At 35.2% G+C, this 22,158-nt stretch overlaps 1 protein-coding gene across 6 annotated transcripts in view; it reads left to right on the top strand.

Moving 5' to 3' along the window:
• The window catches only part of LOC141454250 (uncharacterized), a 370,074-nt gene that overhangs the window by 60,791 nt on the left and 287,125 nt on the right, over nucleotides 1-22,158 (top strand). The window lies entirely within an intron of this gene.

The following is a 22,158-nucleotide window of genomic DNA, read 5'->3' as shown; positions in this document are numbered from 1 at the left end:
ATGAGAAATAAACACAGTTATTAGAAATTTATTAACGGCGTCAAAATATTGCTTATAATTTTTTTTTTGCTCTTCGCCTCCTTGTACGAGGGTCGTTTGAAAAGTCCGTGCAAAAATAAAAACTACTTAATTTTTTGGGGTAAACCTTTTTTATTTTTCAACATAGTCTCCTTTTAGGCTTATACACTTCGTCGTGCAGCTCTGCTCTAGTTTGTTGATCCCTTCCGAATAATAGGATTTGCCCAAGTGTGAAAAATAGCCATTCGTTTCTGCAATCACCTCCTCGTTTGAATAAAATCTTTTTCCCGCCAGTCATTTCTTCATATTGGGGAACAAATAGTAGTCCGAGGGAGCCAAGTCTGGAGAATAGGGGGGATGTGAAACGAGTTGGAACCCTATTTCCATTAATTTTGCGACCACAACTGCCGAGGTGTGAGCTGGTGCGTTGTCGTGATGGAAAAGGACTTTTTTGTGGGCCAATCGTGGTCGTTTTTCTTGCAGCTCGGTTTTCAAACGGTCCAATAACGATGAATAATATGCACCTGTAATAGTTTTACCCTTTTCCAGATAGTCGATGAGGATTATTCCTTGCGAATGCCAAAAGACAGTCGCCATAATCTTTTCGGCCGAAGGAACGGTCTTCGCCTTTTTTGGCGCAGATTTCCCCTTGGTAACCCATTGTTTAGATTGTTCTTTAGTCTCAGGAGTGTAGTGATGTATCCTTGTTTCATCCACAGTGACGAAACGACGCTTAAAGTCCTGCGGATTCTTCTGGAACAGCTGCAAACCGTCCTTGCAACACTTCACACGATTTCGTTTTTGGTCAAGCGTAAGCAATCGCGGCACCCATCTTGCGGATAGCTTTGTCATGTCCAAATGTTGATGCAAAATATTATGTACCCGTTCATTCGTGATACCCACAGCACTAACAATCTCATGCACCTTCACTCTTCTGTCATCCATCACCCTATCATGGATTTTATCAATGATTTCTGGAGTAGTAACCTCAACAGGGCGTCCAGAACGTTCAGCGTCACTTGTGCCCATATGGCCACTCCGAAAATTTTGAAACCACTTATAAACTGTTCTAATCGAAGGTGCAGAGTCACCATAATGTTTATCAAGCTTCTCTTTAGTCTCCTGAGGCGTTTTGCCTTTCATAAAGTAGTTTTTAATCAACACACGAAATTCTTTTTCGTCCATTTTTTGTAAATCACTCGACTTCCTCGATTCAAACGAATGCCAAACACAAAGAAATAGACCGATCTGGCTGAAACTTGGTGTGAGAGATGCTACTAAACATAACCTCGATACGCGCCAGTAGTGCTATCTTTCTGACTTTGCACGGACTTTTCAAACGACCCTCGTATTGAGTGGCTTGTAAACATTCTAATGTTTGGGTGGATATTTTTTTTTTTTTTTACTGCAAATGAACTGCCAAATGATGAATAACTTCGAAATTTTAAGTAACTACAACAGTTTAGTCAAATCATTCGTTAACAGCAAACATCTCACTTACAGCTACAAAATCTCTTCATGAAAATGTTAAAAACGCGCCGTATTAGGCTGGAAACATAGTGTAGCGGCGAACAAAGCGTCGAAAACAAACACAAGTTAACCGTATGGGACCGCGCATAGTGGAGAGCAAAGCGAAGATAGAGCAACACTACCAAGAGAGAGTAGAGCAACGCGTTGTGATGTTCGATTTCTTCGCTCTTATCGCGCTCAATTTGTAAAGGTTAAAATGGATATTGCTGCATTTATTGGTGTAGTTTTTTTAAAGAAACCTCTGTGGGACCAAAATGATCTTCTACATCACAACCGATTTGTGTTGGATAAGAAATGGGACAGAATTAATGAGGTTAACATTGAAAATCGTCCTTTTCTTGATTACACTGGTTATTGAGTAATTAAATGTTGAAATAGACATTCGAAAATACGCATGAAACTTGCCAGGATGCTCCCAAAGTTTTTTGTACTAGTGATGGAATTCACCATGGTCATGTCTAGCCCTGTTCATATCATGAACACTGAAGCTCCTGCTTCCAAGCTGCTGTAAATACCAAATTTTCAAGGAAGAATTTTCTTGTAGAAATAATTCCTCCATCATGTCTCGTCGAAAGAAGAACGCGACTAAACTCGTCACTATGTGCATACGACTCTTTGCTCGCTGCTCGTCGCTCTCTTTGTTCTGAAGCAGCTATCATCGCCGCTCCACTTTGTTTCCAGCCTTAGATTTCAGAACCGTCATTACTTAAAAAAAGAAAAGCAGTGTCAAAACTATGGGATCATTACTCTCAGTAATAACTTTTTTAAATAGTGCTAGAGATCAGCCGTGATGGTAACGCTCCTGCCGATCAATCGACGATATTCAGTTTCTCTGCCTACAAGGATCAACGTTTCCCAACTAGCTCAGCTTTAATGTCCAAGAAGACTTTTTTCCTTCAGGAATGCATACAGAAAAAACTATCATGTCACAAATTCTAAGCATGGATGTCCCAATTCCTCTGGTCTTAACCATGTATCACCCAATAGTTCTCTGATGCTTCACTAATGCTCCCAAACCTCCTGCAACTGAAACTTCCTCCCAAAAAAGGTAAAAACCCTTCAAAAAAATATTTTTCAAGAGAGTTTCATGCTATTATTTTGTAACCGTTTCTGCTCTACCTGAATGGTCTTCTTACAAGATACTAATTTCTCCTAATTTCAAATGTTCCGCAAATGGCCAGAGTTTCAGCACAGATCGTTGTTCTCTTTCTAATCAGTTTTCTCCATCTTCACCAGCCATGTTTGCCAGATCATCCTCAGTATTTTCCAACAAATCAGCCTCAGTTCTATCTCCCAGTGTTGTGTATTCTTCCTAGAAGTCTTATACATGGCTTACTGCTTACTGCACCCTAGAATCTCAGCCAGCTCTAAACCGTTTAAGTTTATCCCATTTCTAAATTCATTTTGCTTTCTCTTCGCTCCGGAAATCCTTCTTAAGATCTTTCTTCTCCATCCGATTACTGAAGAGCTGTAGTTCGGTCTTAATAATTTTTTAAGACTATTGTATGAATTATATTACTCGCTTCTCAACTATTTAATCGGAAGTGTTATTGGACACATTATATTTCAATCTTATATTGCTACGTGAACTGTGTTTACCTAATTCACTCTTTTTTCATCCAAAAAACAATCATTTCCCTCCACTATTTTAACTCTTGTACAAGAAATTACAAAATTTACCAAGAGAAAACAAAATAACTAACTTCTCTACCTCCATATTTATAACGGTGTCTTTATTTCACAGAATAGTGCATCCGCTTGTAATGTACAAGTTACGATAACAATATTGTATCATAAATAACAGAAATTAGTATTGTAATAGTTACTAACTTTTAACTACAGTTGTTTGTGTGGTAAAATAAAAGTTCCCCGGAATATTGTGAGTTTTTTTTTATCTTTTAATAAAATGCGATTGAATGTTTTATGAGAAGGTAACGCAATATTGTGGAGGCAGTCTACTGAGGAAAAGATATTAAAATGGAATTTTTATAACTTACGATTTCATTATCTGTTAAATTGATCTGTCTAACTTGTTTCCCCAAGTTTACTTTCAGCTGTGGTATCTTTAAATTGCAAATATTCCGATTTACGGTTTTTTTTTTAGTTTCCGGTCACAAATATTATTGGAATCCTTAGAAGGATATTTAGAATCTGTAGGCGAAAGCGAACAAGGCTCGTGATCCACATTCCAATGGCACAAAATAGGATGAGAAGCGAAGTGGTTAGATTTAGAAAAGTTGTTTTGAGAGAGGATAGCATCTGAAAATGAGGATATTATAAGAATGGCGTGAAAGGATAAAGTACAATTTCCTGCAACTAGAAGAAATCAGATCAGAAACGAAATCGATATTGAGATCTTTTTCGGAGAGTATAATTGGAGAGCCTCAGTGATTCAACTGAGGATTCTGGATTAGGATGACTGGATTCAGCGGGGATTCCAGAAAGTTTAACCACATATTTATTGCTCCAAAAATCCAGATAGATTGTTTAATGTGGGACCAGTATACATTATTTTCATTGGAAACGATGCTATAATTTGTTTTTGCATCTTGTCAAGTCTTGCCTTTTAAGACAAGGTTTCTGGATGGCTGGCCGCTTAAGGATTTCATTCATTGTAATTTTCGTCGTACCTAGGAGGTTAGGATAGTAGGAATACCAGCTGTACAAAGGAAATGTCCATGGAATTTAACTTGTGTCACTAATTTTGTACAACATTGCAGCATCACAGTTATCAATTAAAATTTCATCTAAGTAATTTAATTATGACAGAGTGCATACAACAACCACTCACTCAGCTGTAAGTGAATTCTATTTGCAAGTTATTTCGGAAAGTTAGAGTAAAAGAGCCTAATTAGTTGTAATTAAACTTTTATTACTTTAATTTGATTTTCTTTGATTAAAGATAACTTTTTTTTTTAGAAAAAAAAGCTTAAGCACGCTTGAGGGCCTGAATATTGATATAAAGTATTCATTCAATTAAGAGCTTTGGGGGTGTTACTAAAGGAAATCAAAGGAAAGTTGAAAGGAGACGTTCCTGGAAAGAAAACAGCCTGCTGAGAATAAAGAGAATTTCAATTCGTGTGTGTGAGTGAGGCAAAGAATGCTGGTGCGGAGGTGAGGAGAGGGAAAATCCTTAAAACAATTTCGCCTTTTTTCCTTCTTCTTCTTCTTCTTCATTCGCTTTACCTCCAGGGTGTGTGTGTGTGTGGAAAGGGAGATCTTGGAGGTCGATGAGCCATCCTGAGTGCCAGCCTCGGGGAGACTGGTGATGATGACTGTAGGAGCTGGCTCTCTTGCCAGCAATTGGAAGTAACCACTCAGTCCTCCAATATATTGCTTCAAGTCCATCCTCTTGCTTCTGCTTATTCCCTTTTACTTAAAGCTCCACTCCACCAAAAAGGAAAGAAAAAAAAAGCTTGCTTGATAATTATTTCACGAAGCTTTTTCTCAAGACTTTCTCTTTATTTCTCACCACTCGCACACTTCCATTTCCTTCTTTTTTTCCTGTTTTGGGCCTCCTTTCCTCTTTACTCCATTTAGCCATAAATAGGATAAAAGGGTGAACACCATCCACACCACCCACCTTCACTAGGGCAGTGGGTCTTTCACGAAAACGACCAACAGCTTCCTTCCAAACTTTACTCAAAAGTCCACGTTAAGCCCTGCAAAGACCTAATAAATTGTCCCACTTTTATATTATTAAAGTTCGTCCTCTCAGTGGGTTCCATGTATTGAACAAATCCAAACTCGACATGTTCTTATCATAATTTCTGAAACTACCTCAATGATTATTCCTTTTTATTATTATCATTTCTTTTTTTAACTATTTTATTTATTTTTTCGAATCTATAAATTTCTACAATAAATACTTATTGTTTTGTTCAATAACTAATGGTCAGTTCCACACTTTGGTTTTATTGTTATTAGGGTGCAATAAAATCTGTTGTAAAGAAATTTCTATCCCTTGTGCATCGGCTGCAATATAAAACTTTTCCCAAGTTTATAGGAGGCTACAATGCGAAGGTGTGTTCACCATCTGTTAGGTTATTTTTATATTTCGAACAATTCTTCCAACTTATTTTTATTGCCAACTAACTTTGAGCTATTTACTTCATTGGTTGATTGATTGATTTTTTTTTTTACCTAAAAGCCCTCAAATATTATTTTACTCCAAGATAATCAATTAGCAAAGTAAGGTGGCTTGGAGATTTCAGTTTCGGACCCGAACCTAAGACTCGCAGCAGTGGATCACCTAACAACCATTATTTCCTCCTCAATCAACCAGTTTCCGCCTCCAAAGACTCTAAACCTAAACCCTTCGGATCCTTCATTTGTCCATCTTTATCTGTCTCTCCCTCAATCCCATATTAATAGTTGCTTTACCCTTCCTATGTCTATCTTATTAATAAAGTTTAATGTGGTTTCTGAATCAAATTGGACGACTTTATTTATTCCTCTCATCGGACATTTCGGCTTTACAAAGGCCATCTTCTTAATTTGGTTTATTCTTATTTGTAACCATTTATAGTTGGTCCAAGTAAAATTGATTTTTGGTAACTGTTCGTAAACATCTGCTCTTCTTTTTTATATGTTTCATTTATAGTTTATACTTTATTTTTTATTATTTTAATTTTATTTATTGCTTATAAACACTTGGTCTTACAGCAAGAGTTTGATTTATACATAGCTCAGTCCAAACATAAGACAAGTACACAATTTTTTACAATTTTTTGAACACAAAAGAAGATAAGTAAATAAAATATACAAAAAACAGAAGTTATAACTAAAAGTTATAACTAAAATAAAGGACCCTTTTTTACAAAACTGAGCAAGCTTATGCACAGAAAATCAGTGCAATTACCAAAATAATCGCGTTCGTCTTAGTAAATAATAATAATAATCTAAATAATAATAATAATAAACGTTAGTTCATTAATATTCGTTTAAGAATTTTCTAAATTTTTGACAATTAATCAGAAATAAATATACAAACTGTTCAATTTAGTTTCATCATTGATCACTAGCAAAGATTCTATTGTATCATTTGAGCGAGATATGTAGCGATATATTTGTGTCTGAATGAGGTAAAAACAGGGCATTGAAATCAGGAAATGATGTAGATTATCAATTTCACCAGATTGACAGAGTTCACAAGGCTAAAGTTGCGAGATTTCATACTTTCTTCTAGTTAGAAATAGGCAAGGCGTTTTCTTTATCTGCTAAACGAATTTGCGTTCTTAGCTTTAACTTCTTTATTTGATAAGGAAACTCAAAATGTGGCTTTTTTTATTAAATATAACTACACCATACTTTTTTTAGAATTATAAACTTTACTTTTTTAAATACTCCTAGAAATACTTGATTAATGTTTAACTATCAGCTGATCTTTACAGCTTTTGCTGATTCTCTTTATGATGAATCTGTTGTTTTACATTATCATGATTCTATCAGATTTTATGTTCAAAAATTCCTCGTTTTCATGTGACAGAAATTTTGAATTAAGTCCTAGATTTATAGCAATATTTACATAGACAAATTTAGAATGAAGAGCACTCTAGTAGTGCAATCTCCTTGGATATGTCAACCTAGACTGCTAGAACTTGTTTCTATTTAGAAGATTAACTTTGGTTAGACCAGTCTACTAGTTTGTTTGCCCAAGTAGGCTTGAACACAGACCCTCCTTGTTTGAGTCTATCTACTGTAGATTAAGTCTATAGTGTATAACGTACCTTTAAGCGAAATCTTATTGATCAACAGGACAATATTTGACGTAGATAACTGGAGATTTTGTTTAACCAGGACAGTAGAGGCTCTACTGACCAGCCGTTGTAGGCACAAGAAATAAACAGAAGGCTACTGTACTAAACTCATTGAGGAAGAAATACCGCTCCATTTATGTCCGCCAATGATTGAACAAGAAGTCTGCTTGAGTACGTTGGTATCCAGTCAACTATTGGTTAACCAGCCAGCCGGAAGGTATCACAATAGTTTGGTCTTGTGATGTGGATGGTTGCCTCTTTCTTTTATGCACCCCAGCAAGTGTTGTGCTTGACGGAAATAGAAGAGTCGTAATCTCTTCAACAAACCTAATCTACCTCTGATGAAAGGATAAACGATCAGGAATACGATAAACATATAAAATCAAAGCTTTCAGGAATTACGATTTAAAAAGCTGGTCCTGGAAGAAAAATTTAATTTCTATTCTGAATATTCTGCTAAATATAAGTTAGTCTGGATATTATCATCTCTCTGCAGCAACTTTATTCTTATTTTTTTTAAGTAATTACTCTACAATGTTCTTCTTTTTTTGTCTTGCTTTTTTATCTTGTTATCCTATTATATTAATGTTTTTATCTTGTAAGTTATATTAATAAAGGATTATCGTTTTTGTTCCAAAAAGATCCACTTAATTAGGAAATATCCAAAAATTCGTTATTGATTTTTGGCCCGCATTTCAACTAAGCGGTATTTACAGAGAGTTCTCTCTTATTTAATTCTAGAATTAATTTATTCTTAATGATACTTGTTATTCTGATTAGACAACGGTATCAAACAGTCTCATATACCTTTATTCACCCTATCGCTCAATTCGCAATTCAATTGTTTGTTGGTTTTTTAAATGAGGTTTTTGTTTCGGGGCCGTCCTTTCGCTTGAATTTTGTTCAATTCCAATGCAACCATTCAATCATTTCTTCAGTCTAGAATATTAAAGAAGCAGGAGGCTGTTTATAAATGCTCACCAATTTTGGGTAAATTTTAATTGGAAAAAGAAATTATCTAGAATTTTATGACGAAATGATAATCCGGTTTATCTATATATTGTTTTAGTACCTTGCAGATTTATGGTATTCTGTAATAGCTCTTTCTTCAACATGCTTGAGCTGTTTATTTTTGGATCACAATGATATTAGTGTGCTATGACTCCACAGCAACCCCTGCTGAACGGTCAACTTCACTTGTACGAGTGTTCTTATAAATAAAACATTCTTTTCTCTTTTCAACATATAACCCTTCAACCTGAATTTGTTTAGATTTAGCAGATTTGTTTTTTATTAAAAAAAAAAAAATGCGGAAATAATGTTTATAGAATAATAAATAAATAAAATAAATTTAAATGGAAAAGATATCTGAATATATCACTGTATGGTGAGCCTAAATATTTATAAGTCTATGTAGAATACATACATATATGCGAACAACTGCACCAGCAACAGGATGGAATACAAAATATTTATGTGAAATGACAAATACAAGAACCTGGATCGCACATGGGCCCATTTGGCTCTGTGTACCCCCGGGTGGCCCAGTCACGTTTCCTGCTTACAGAAAAGTATCGCTCCCTTGACAAAACTAAACGCTATAAACATCTTTATAATTTTGTTCTAATTAATGTTCTATTAAAAAAGAGTTATTACTAAATTATTAGTGTTAAAAAGTGGATATTATCCATTTATTTGATTTAGTTAATAATTTTTCTTCAAAATTTATTTAAAAACCGAAAAACTTGGTGTTCTACAGATTTTATTTCTTTACGAACCTCTTTTTCTTTTTAATTTAATGCGTGTCTACATCTGAGCTTTTTCCAGTGTACTGCCTTTCACTGGACAGTGTTTTTTCGTTACACAGTTAGCTGTAAACTCCTCGGAATAGAAAATCTATGGACCGACAGAAACCTTCGTGTGGGAATCCAGTACGCTAAGCATTGAGCTAATCTCATCTTTAGTTTTACTTTTTTGGGTATTTCTTTGGATCCTTCTGCAGTTTATAATATATAAAACATTAATTCATCACCACTGGTGGCCATAGAAATGAGAAAAATGGAACGATGAAGCTATTTAAGCTGAAACAGATGATTAAACATGGCTTACTGGAAAAACCAGGAAACATCTACCAAGCCTGCTGAAAGTCCATCAAACTCTGTACACAGGAAGCACTGTAAAGAAGCTGCGGACATCTGAATGGGGAACTAAGAACTGCAGGATTTTAGACTGATGTATATCAATAAGATGCTGAACCAGTACCTCAACATTCAGAACAGAAGACACATCAAACTTGATGTTAAAAATGTTAGAATTAGTATCGATCATATGCCCAGAAGATAAACAAGGTAGACCGCTCAGCCAAAATAAATAAATAATGACTGAAATTGCCGATAAAGTTTCTTCCTTTTGGATGAATCAATCAGTCACCAAAACTAGATGAACTTGGCTCTGCATGTTGCATTATATTTCATGGCGAAGAAGTTCGTAATGTTGTGCAAGCACATCTTCTGCTAATGGTCTATGACGTTCAGCTTTGTGTATATTTGTACTTACTTACTTAAGGCGCTACAACTCACGACGAGTCCTGGCCTCCCCAATGAGCATCCGCCATCCTGCTCTATCCTGTGCGACTGCTTTCCAGTTGGAAATTCCCAAAAATCTTGCGTCAGCCGCCACTCCATCTATCCACCTCAGCCTCGGCCTTCCAGCTCTTCTTGTTCGGTGAACAGTCTCTTCTAACACCTTCCTTGGGATCTCAGATTCCTCCATCCTTGCTAGGTGGCCTTGCCCAGCTCAGCCTGCCTGTCTTAACAACTTTAACAATATCCGCTTCGGCGTACAAGTCGTACAGCTCCCTATACTTTCGTATTCTCCAGACTTCTCCCTCTTTTACTGGGCCAAAAATTCTGCGAAGGATCTTCCTCTAGAAAACGAGCAGTTCCTTCTCATCTGTCTTACTTAAGGTCCAGGTCTGGGAAGCATATATAAGTACCGGGCGGATAAGGGTTTTGTGCTGATGCATTTGGATTGCCTAGAAAGGAGAGCCTACTTTTCCTGTACTTCAGCAATCCAAAATAACACCTGTTAGCCGCCCCGATTCTTTCCTTAATTTCCGTGGATGTATCGTTCAACGTCTGAGATCCAAGATAAGTGAATTCATTCACCTTTTCAAATGTGTTAAGGCCTACAGAGACGTTTCGGCCCTGCAGACCTTCTCCTTCACCAGTGAACATATACTTGGTCTTGGCCATATTGATCGTAAGACCCCATATTCAGTGCTGCACTCTGTAGGGCCACAAATGCATTTATTAACGACGATGAAGATCGCGCTATGATGTCAAAATCGTACACATAACCTTGTTCACACAAGTGCAACAAAGAGCTATTGCACTTTGAAACGTGTTTATTTGTACAGGAGTTAATTTTCTGTTTGTGATAATAAAGGCATTACCTATCTTCTACATACTTATATATCTATCTATTTGGCAGTGACCGTGATGTCACTGTTGCACTTCATTTCTTCATCATCATCCCCACCGCTAACATCCTGAAAGGGATACACCTAAATCCGAAAATTAAACCAAGAATTTTTCATCCGAAACTTTACTAAAGATTCTGCAATGATAACAAAACCAGAATTAAGCCAAATATTGCGTCTAAAACACTTTGATAATATAGTCTGTAGGGTCTTATTTCTAACAGAATTCAGTTTCTATACTAATTATACATTCAAAACACACATCATCTCTTTCACAGCTGTATGGATTTAGTTTGTTGAATAACAAAGTGTCTGTCAATGTAAGCCTGGTGAAAATAAATAAATACATTATTTATGTATTCGTTTTTTATTTTGTTGTTTTTAAATTTTCTCATCTTATTTTTGAATGTGGATTTTTTTAAAAAAATCCAAACTGCTATGATAATTCTGAACTTTTTTAATCAAAGTGTTTAATCAAAGGTTGTTAGCTTTTTTTTGAACGGTGCTAAGCGTACCCGACCCGACTCTGAGCGTCTCTTAACTTCGTTAGCCATCAGAAATATTTCCCAACTCCTTTTTTCCTCCAGTGGGAGGTCAAATACTGAACAGCTTTCCACTCAATATTTATTTTATTTAATTACAGAAAAAGTGGTTATCTCTTTTCCAAACTTTGGAGAGTGGCTCATAGCCATTTTTACATGGTTAAACATAATTTGAACCTTAATTTCTTTTCAATTAATTTTTTTAATAATTATTTGCTTAAAATAATTGAATTAATAATAAAATAAGTAATAATTCTACAGGACGTTTTAACAAATTATTAACGGAAATCTAGAGTCAGAGCGCCCTAGGCATCCCTTGAGTTTGCCTATCAAACTCATCGGCTCATTCGCCGGTGATGAGGGAAAAGCCGGAAGCGCCCCATATTTAGGCACATCTACGATTAAAGTCAACTGGCAATCGGAGCCTTTTTTTCATTGCACATTCAGCATCTGATTGCAGATAACCCTACACTGGTCATTGAGTCGTAAATTAGGCTTTCAAAAGGCACAAAAGATAGGCGGATCTACTCAAATCCTTGTGCAGTGCGGTAACCACTAGGCGAAACCTCCCCAAATATTTGTATTTATTAATTTATTTTATTCTGTATTTATTATTGTTATTTTTTGGGCTGATCGTTAACTCGGTCATTAAACCATCAATCACGTTTCTTGTCTCTTTCGATTCTTTACACATCCACTCTTATTTCATTGATGTAATCGATGAAATGATCATCGGGGAGAGCAGAATATGATTGTGCCATTCCTTAAATACCCAAACTTTTTTTTAATAAATACTTGTATATGAATTTTGGTTGGTATAAACCAAAAGTATTTCTCCATACCAACTCCTGCTTTCATTGTTTTCTTGGGCTCTGTTGTCTGATTGTTCTGAGAAGGCTATTTTACACTCCCTAATAGTTGGAATGCACATTGATCCCAATATTCCCTGCGCAAACCCTAAAATTAACTAAAACTAAAGAAGATAAACCTAACTTAATATTGTATTTTAGTTATAATTTATCGCATCGTAAAATGTGACGATCATTCGCACTATAATTGTTATAGGCTATAGTTATTGCTAGAGCTATTGTTATTGGCTCCAACTCTCTTCTTAAATCATTGGCTCCTCTTCCTAATCTTTTCCTCTATCCCAATAAAATATTGTTCCTCTGTGTAAAACCTTGGTATAACTTTTGACCAAAACCTGTCCTGGAAAAACCATGTTTCCCAAATCTCTCGCCGCTCCATCCACATCATAAAGCAGTTTAATAGTTCCCGTTGCCAATTAAGACCCGGCAATTCCTAGATTCCTCTCTTATTTTCCCCCATTTCCACTATGGTTGCTTAGTCTTTCTGGTGATATTGAAGCTAAGCTCAAGCGCCTCATGAACTGCTTCATAAGATTTATTTTCAGCATTTCCAGAGACTCCCGCATTTCGCCACTACTACGATGAGTTGAAGTGGCTTTTTCCTGTCTATCGCCGCCAGTATTTTTTGGCTTCTTTTCTTTTTCAAGTCATCCAGTCTCAAAGGCCATCCTATATTTTTCAACTCATTAAGTTCAAATACTCGATCCATTCTCGTAATACTAGATCTCGTTCCTCTGATGCTCTATATTCCCTCACACCGTACCTCATCCTTTGACAAATCCTTCCTTATACGTGCTACCTCTCTCTGTAACTCCTTGCCATCATCTGTCCGCCATGCTCCTACCCTTTCTATCTTTAAATCCCGTCTATTCAGTTATCTCCTTTCTATCCAGCTTCCTCCGAAATTTTAATTGTTTTAATTTATTTCCTTAATTTCTATAGTTATTTTGATTTTCACTTTTTGTAAATACTTACGTATATTTTCTGTTTAATCACAGGCCAAACTATTAAGGCCTCTGATTGTACCTGTTTTTATTCTTAGAGGACAATTGTCCCAGAATAATAAATTTATTTTCTATTTCTATTCTATAATCACCAAGATTATTATTAACAACATAAAACAAATTTTCCTTTCAATTCTTGGCACTAAAGATTACATTTAACTACACAAAGAACGGCATGAAATCAATATCTTAAATTAGAGGCTTACAGAATTAGCACCTAATGATCTAAATTAAGAGGATGAGGCTATAAATTAGCCCAGCTAATAGAAAGAGAGGGAAGCTATAATTAGGTTAAAAAAGCTTCAAATTACCCAATTCATTTATTTTGTGTACACCAAGTTCAATTTTTACTATTTTAAATTAACTAAAATGGTAAAATTGTCTAGGATTACAACTGCTTAAAGTTGTAAAATGGTGAAAGATTTCATCACCAAGTATTGAAATTGAATTACGTCCGGCTTAAAAGCGAGCATGTACGAGTATCGCTATTTATCCACTGCTGCAGGCTGTCCATAGATAATACCAGTTTAATAAAGTCTGGCTTGTCACACTCGGATCAACGGATTTTCTACTGCGAAATATTTGATTATCTACGCGATTAGAGTTCTCAGTGCATACATCAAACAATGACGTGTCCAAATAAACTGCGTACAAAGTTGCATTTCTAAAAGATGGCCCCCTGTAAGAATGCCAAAAACTGCAATAAACGCTTTTTTTGAAATATTTAATTTGAAAATATTATTAAAATTTATTTTTTCATTACCTTCAGAGGGAGAAAATTATCAAATTTTCCTGTTTACAAATGCAGGCACTTTTCACAGCATTTCCCGTGTCAATTTTCAAATCCTAAACGTTGGATGCAACCATTTTCCGTTTTTCTTGCGTTCTTGAATTGTTCAGGTTTATTTTTTGTATCAAGTAGCCATTCGAAGGAATTGCGAGGGCCACAAAATTAGGAAGTAGACCTAGAGAACTTGCACTAGGTCCATCGTAGTCCTATGACAGTTGCACGAAGTACCTCCATCCTCTTAGTACCGTACCGCTAGGATATCTCCTTTAACGATACTTCGCTGACGCCTAGTTGACCGGAACGCCATCGTGTAGTCGTGTAAGAAGCACATAGATCTTCCAGAAATCTCGAGCGTTACAGTTTGCAATCAGGACGGCCATTGGGCTTTGTCAGCCTAGAACATTGCTGTCTTACCCCAGTCCTTTAAAAACTGCGCGATTTGGTAAAAAATCATTTTTCAATTGACATTAAAATATTAACAGTATTTTCTATGAGTTACCAGTATTGATACCCTGAAATGGGTCTGTTTCTCCTAGGGCACTGCTGCCTTAGCTTTTGTAGTACCCTAATTGAGGGTGATTCAAACTTTCATGTTGGGCGATTGGGATTTTGTCCATTGCTGGAGCTACTTTTCGTTATTTCAATTCTTGGCGTGCATAATTTTTAAATATTTGGGAGTTAATATTAAGGGTATTATTGTATTTTCTTATCACTTTTCTTGTAGAAAAGGCGTTCGTACGCTGTTATGACCGTGTACCCGAAACATCGATTCCGAAATAAGTTAAAGAAACAATACAGTTCCGATTTTAACCAAACCTTTATAGCGACATCCTTTAGTAGTACTTAGGCGCACATTTTTATGTTTGAGTTCTTTTTCTTTGAGTTATGGTGGATGATATATACATACACATGGACGGACTGAGAAAGAAATAAAGAGATATTATAAGAGTTACTTATTTTAAAACCACTTTTTCGTTTTCTAGGGACCTTTAAAACCGAAATACCTTCTCTTACTATTGTTATAAGAGAAGGACAACCACCAATTAGGGCACTTTCTAAAATTGGGAACTGGTTAAGAACAGTTTGTTTTCTAGAACAGGTAAACAGGTTCCATCCTAAATAGAAAATAAAAAAATACCAAGATTTAAAAGAAACAGCCAGGATCAAAAGCGCTAACCATAGCTCACTTTTTACCGAAGCACCTCGCGGATTTCTGATGTTTATTTAGTTGATTGGAAGTTTGGATTCAAGCTTGGGGACGTGACACTTTTTTTTACACCACAGATGGAGAACGCCCTGTTACCTGAATACCAAAACTTTCATAAATCAGTAAAAGATGATGAATTTTTTTCGCTCAAAAGCTTGAAAATGGGAACACACTCCATGTATATACGAGTATATTATAAAATATGTGTTTTTACGTGTAGGTAAATGATTCTCTTAAAATTTGAACCCAATTAATTCATTTTTAAACAAAAATAATGAACCCACTGCCGTAATGATTATATATTTTTAACTAACCCCGCTCGGCCAAGGTTCTGATCCTATCTATGTGGATATATCTGGTATCCATCACATCCGTCCTTTATCCTCTAGCCCTAAGTCCAAATTTATCACCTTAATCTCTTTGCGCTTCCAATATGTTTGGCCTTGGCATTAAACCTTTCATCTGCTTCTTCTTTCTCATCTTATTATTCATAGTTCTTACATACTTCTTTATCAATAGACTCTTCAATTTTATCCTTTTTTTTTCAGATATCCAATCTTCGCTTGCATCATTTTTCATTTTTTTTTTGTTTAGCACAGTTTTGAGCATTCCTATTTGCAGACTGCTTCTTCCCTTGCATCTTTATTGTTTGTATTCGTTTTCACTTCATTTTTTTTGTGTCTTTCAACTATCTTTTATCTTTCCTTCGAATTTATCTTTTACCTTTACTTCAACCGTGGGTATCCCTGTTACTGCTATATCTTCGTATTTAACTGCCTCTATTGTTTGCGTATTTCTTCTTTTTTTTTTACTCAAGTGCAGTTTCTTAGTATAGTCAGTGTTCTTTCGTTTAAACATTCGTTTGGCATCGACCGGTCGAGAACGATAAATAAAATTGCAAGTTTTTTTTTTTTGTTTTTGTAGATAAAAGTTGACTTCGACAATTTCGTTAGAACTGTTAGTCGACTCATGATGGTTATCGTTGGATGGCCCTCATTCAAATCTTTCATTTTTATTTATATATTGTAATCCGATTTACTTGTTGCCAATAGCAGTTGTAAATTAAGTAAAGAGGATTAAAAAAAAACTATTTGAATGGCATTGCAGCTGACTTGAGTCGTTGCTAAGAGAATGCAGAAGCTGAAATGATCGCCCATGCGTAAAGGAAGTAATAAAATAGCGTGGGCTTATCGTGTGGCCACAGCTATATATGATACGAACATACGGATAAAGTAACATTTTGAACATGCTTAATGAGCATTAATAAGCTTGACATTTAGTTGCAGCACACAATAAGCAGACTCTCTCTTTCTCTCAATTAATAACAAACATTCACATATCACATAGACCACAGATCCTGTAGAAATGCAGAACATAGACCACGAGAGTATATTTTACCCAGTGCATTTAAACCTTTCAAATTTAACAGAAAACCTTGGCCGGTTTAACTACAATGAACTCATGTAAATAACTAACGGGATTGTCTCCAAGCTCCAATTAATGCTCGCCATGACCGCATGACACATGCTCGCTTCCTCCAATGTTCATTTTAATACGATTTACCATAATTTAATAATACCATTACCCACTTCTATATTTATTTCGTTTTCTCGTCATTTAGTTGGAGTAAGTTGAATTGTTTAGCTCATAATTCAAAGGTTTGGTTCCCTTTTATACCCTCTTTATACCCACTAGAGGAATTATTGCCTTTGAGATTAGGATTTCAGAATTTAGTTTATGTCAGAACGAATAAGTTGCCCACATAAGATTCTAAGTTTGAGCTCCAATTGGGGGTAAATTGCTTGTCAAGTTAATTGAAAAAACTTTGCAAACATCCCGTCCTGTCATCACACAGAAAACTTACACTGGACAACCACATAAAGGCCTGCAGAGGTAGTTGAATGTGTACAACTATTTGGTTTTAGCGTACCCACAGGCAAACTCGAGCTTACCGTCTCTTACACAAAAACAACTTAGAACTTTGGGGAACATTTTTTAAATACTTGCGCGTTCTTTTGCAGTAGCTGTATTACTAATATTTGTCTAGGCTGTGGAAAGGTTGTAAGAACCCTACGCTACCGATGACCCCCATTAGACCGGTTGCGGATCTAAAGATACAACTAGACCTATCTAAATCGAGTCTATGACAATAATAAACCCATTTTGAGTCGCCTCAGACATTAATCAGATTTCTGTAAAGAAATATTACAATTTCTTTTATCTTCCTAGTTTGAGTATGTATTGTCATTTCTAATTTCTGAAATAAGGAAGCGAATTACTCGTAGATGCTTTTACTGTTCACCCATGTTGTTTAGTTCATTGCGTTGTTGATGGCATCAATCAGTTGGTTTTTTTTTTAAGATAATGAAGTTACTAAATCTTCAGCTTAAGTAGTTCCTAGCTGAAATTTTGGTTCCACAAGACATTTCTTTAAAAATTCATCTGGCTCCCAAACTTCGTCAATGACATCAAAAAACTTCTGTTTTCTGGTACGTCAAAATATGGTAATATAAAACTTATTTACATTTTCAGAGACTCCCGCATTTCGCCACTGCTACGATGAGTTGAAGTGGCTTTTTCCTGTCTATCGCCGCCAGTATTTTTTGGGATTCTTTCCTTTTTCTAATCATCCAGTCTCAAAGGCCATCCTAAATTTTTCAACTCTCTAAGTTTAAACTCTCGATCCATTCCCGTAATACTAGATCTCGCTCATCTGATCTCTATGTTCCCTTACACCGTACCTCATTCTTTGACAAATCCTTCCTTATACATGCTACCACTCTCTGGAACACTTTGCCATCATCTGTCCGCCATGCTTCTACCCTTTCTATCTTTAAATCCCGTCTATTCAGTTATCTCCTTTCTGTCCAGCTTCCTCCGAAATTTTAATTGTTTTAATTTATTTCCTTAATTTCTATTGTTATTTTTATTTTCACTTTTTGTAAATACTTACGTACATTTTCTGTTTAATCACAGGCCAAACTATTAAGGCCTCTAATTGTACCTGTTTTTATTCTTAGGGGACAATTGTCCCAGAATAATAAATTTCTTTTCTATTCTATTCTATTCTATTTTTGAAGAATTTATAGTCTTGGAATTCACTTAATCTCCTTTTAAAATATAAGAACACATTGGAAGAAACTGTTATAATTTGATATTTAATAAAAGTTAGCTAAGAAATGGGTTCGTCAAATTTTCTTGCAGAATAAAGTCATGGAAATGAAGGAATTCTGCGCACTTATGAAGCGTATTATATTTTACGCTTACGCTGCCAGCAAGGGGGAAAAAAAAGCGCGGTACTGAGCATTTACTCAATAAGCAGTGACTGTAATAAAACCTGCTTCAATGCTTCTATTTGACTGCGAACAATTTATCCTGGGATATTGTACTCACGAGTCCCTTTTTCACAAGGCAACTTTTCTGCATAAATCCTCTGTTAGTATTCTGCAACTTTTTCTCTTCCTTAATTTTTTTATGTAATTTTTAAAATTACTCAAGTGTACGCATGTAATTCATTTTTATTCATATTACCTTTTAAAGGATAATTAGGGCGCATAATGTAATATTCATACTTCCATGCGCCCTAATTGAGTTGAGTAATTTACTCTTGAGCTAGAGGGTAGTGTGTGAACATTTACTTGGTATAGTCCTTAGACTGGGCGGTGTACGATATATTGACATAGAGGAACCAATGCGATTCACTTATCCAAAACTGACTTGTTTGATTTTAATGCTGTTTGTGTGTGTGTGTTGGATCAAAATAAATTATTTGGATGCAGTTTCTTTGCTTACCAGGTCTTTTCTCATTGGTCTCTAACTTCTTTGCCAATAAATCACACAAAGTTGGAGGCATTTTTTACTTTATTTAATTTACAACTGCCTGTTGGCGACAAGTAAATATGATTGTCTATAATAAATATAAATGAAAATGGCTTGAAACATTTGAATGAGGGCCATCCAACTATTAATTATTTATTATTATACAGTCGAGCCTCCCATAAAGGACACTCTCACTAGCGACCACCTCTATTTACGGGCAGTTTTTGGATTTCCCCGTTTTACCCCTATGCACTTTCTGTATAAAAGAACCTCCGTCTAACGGACACTCTACATAGCGACCGAGGGCATTGATTTTGGGGAACGGATTAAATGTTTCACCTCCCACCAACGACCACCTTATTATTAAAAGTCCGTTTGACGCGGTGATAAAAAAGAATTATCCCCTCTCAAGTTTTAGTTTTTTTCTGGTTTTTCCTAAAGTTTCCTATATAAGCTCCATACATCTTGTACCATTTTAATCATTTTTCAATATAACTACGGACGAACAATATTATCTTTTGCCGATATGTCTCTCAAACGAAAGTGGTTAACTCTAGAAGAGAAAATAAATGTGTTAGAAGATTTTGCAAAAACCAAATCAAGCCATCGTCAACTTGCCAGAAAGGTTTGTTCTATTTTTCTAATAATAGATGATAGTATGATGATAATTTTACCTTAAATTATTATTGTTATGAATAAATGCGATGATTATTATAAAGATTATTAATTAAGTCAATAATATATAGTTTTTTGATACATTTTTTGGATAATTAAGAAAAACTTGATGCATATCATATAGCTGCAATAATTATGCAATTATGCACGTTTTTAAATCTATTAATAATAAACAATTTTTAAATAGATGTTTCAATGAAAAACCTATATTTTTTCATTATGAAACTTGTCTACGACCACCTCCAAATAGCGGCCACTTTGCTTTCCCCCGCCAGTGTCCGTTATTAAGAGGTTCGACTGTATTTATATTATTTATTATTATATATATTATGATATTATTTATTCATTATTTATTTCTTCCTCTCCTATTCTATTATTCTCTTTCTCTTTTCTTACACTCACATAAATATATTTTTTGGCACATCAACTGCTGAGGTCATTAGCGCCTGAGAATCTATTTTGGGGAAGTATTCTTTATTAAAATTTATTATTGGGAAATTTGATAGATTCGCATAGAGAAAGAAAAAAGGGGGGAAAAACTAGCTTCCATAAAATCGACATTGTCCTCCTAACGGATGATTTATTTCTTCGAACACCCGCCCACAATAGAATAGTGAAATTTTGTAGTTGAAATTGTGAATGGATATCAACGTCCTGAACACACATCTAACCAGAAGCTTTTGGCATATATCCGAACAATGCCGTGGCTTTTCAAACCACTGCCTTAGAAATAGCAAGTCCTTAGCTAGGATATCCAGCCAATTCACCTTCTTTTCTTAACGATATCCCCTCCTCCTCTCTATATTTTGGCAGGTGCCATTTTTATTGTCAAATCTTTTTTTCAAACTTCTAGAGGAGCCTTTTATTCTCGTAATTTTTATAAATCTTGCTACTCCAATATTCTTATCAATTTGCTTATCTTTCGAAAAAAGAAATAAGAAAATGTTTTCTTGGCAAAAACCTTTTAAATGCTGCTGATAGTATAAATAGGTTATTTTCGGAAGTTGAGTTGCATTATACTGTAAACGTCGATGAACGTCTTGTACCTTATAGTGACGACCTTGTTGTAAGACCATAGGAGAAATGATTTCTTTCTTTTGCAATGTGGAAAGAGAGTTCATACCTATTTTGTTGAAGTATTTCCTTTTTATTTAATTTAGTAATAAGTTAAATTTTCTGTAGCTGAATTAAATAATAAAATTAACCATTTTTAGATTTGAAGCCATCTAATTCCTGCTTGGGAGGGAAAAAAAATCCTCCATCTGCTAACTAATTACTGTAACTTCAAACTAGACTTCCTGCCAGTACAACTTCTACATCCATTTAACAACTTTGCAAAAGTTCTTATCGTTAATTTACTTCATCAACTATCAAGACGTACCAGTTTTAGGTTTTAACTAGGCCGAAAGGATCAAATAAGTTTCTTTTTTTTACTTGGTTACACTTTTACTTGTTTGTAACTAAAAGAATACGTAACTTGGGGCTCAGAGGCTTTAATTTTCGTGAATAAGATCCTTTTTAGGGACTTTTGGAAATAGAATCCTTACGCAATTCAACTGAGCAATTGGCCAGTTAGGCCGAGCGGTTAGAGGCTAGACCCGCAAAGCTAAGATGTATTGCGGTACTAGGCTATATTCCCCGGGTTATACCTTTAATGGTTAATATGAGATATTTGCAGTAAAGTATGTTTGCTAGTCGCCTACGACCACGACACTTAATTTGATAGCTGGATTTAAGGACTGCCTGTAAAAATAGACATTTTTATACTTTACTATTATTTGGACACATTGGCGAGTTAAGTATGTAGTGGGAGAACAGCTGTACATAGTCTAGAATAGGAGAGTGCTAGGGATAACCACTTAACGTCATCCACCATCCACAGAGAAGAGATGGACTTCAGAGACATTTACGAATCACGAGATCACAGCGCGACACAGGATACTTACAACTTACCACCAAGAAGCATAACTCCGTGAATAACCCATTCTCTATCCTTTATTCATATTTATCTTTCGTAGCTATTCATATAAGCAGCTATTTTTCCCCAATCTTATTTCAAATTCAACTGAACTTCAATAAAATTACAAAATTTACAAATTAAATTATAACTACGCAGTATGACAAAGTCGTTCGGAAGTTGTAAAAGATTTGACAGAATCTCTTTTTAAACCAGCTCGACCATTTTTAAGGATGAAGATTATCTTTATTATATTAAACTTAATTGTCTAATTATTTTGTGCTTAAATAGTTTCCTTAAGTAGAAGTTTAAATGATAAAAGTTATCGTTAAGTAATAATTTTCTACTTAAAATTACTTTTAGTCATTAATTAAAACTAAAGAAAAAGTCCAACAGGTTGTTAAATTCACTTAAATTGATTAATTCATTATTCTTTAGACTAAAGTTTCTTTTCATAAATCTTTTCCATTGAGCATACATTTTATCGTTTGTTAAGCTTTATCGGGA

This window comes from Rhodnius prolixus, unplaced genomic scaffold (genome assembly GCF_049639745.1).
Source record: "Rhodnius prolixus isolate KJV_2025 unplaced genomic scaffold, Rpr scaffold_9, whole genome shotgun sequence".
NCBI lineage: Eukaryota > Metazoa > Arthropoda > Insecta > Hemiptera > Reduviidae > Rhodnius > Rhodnius prolixus.
The sequence above is the reverse complement of the archived record's forward strand: the minus strand, read 5'-3'. Positions and strand labels throughout refer to the sequence as shown.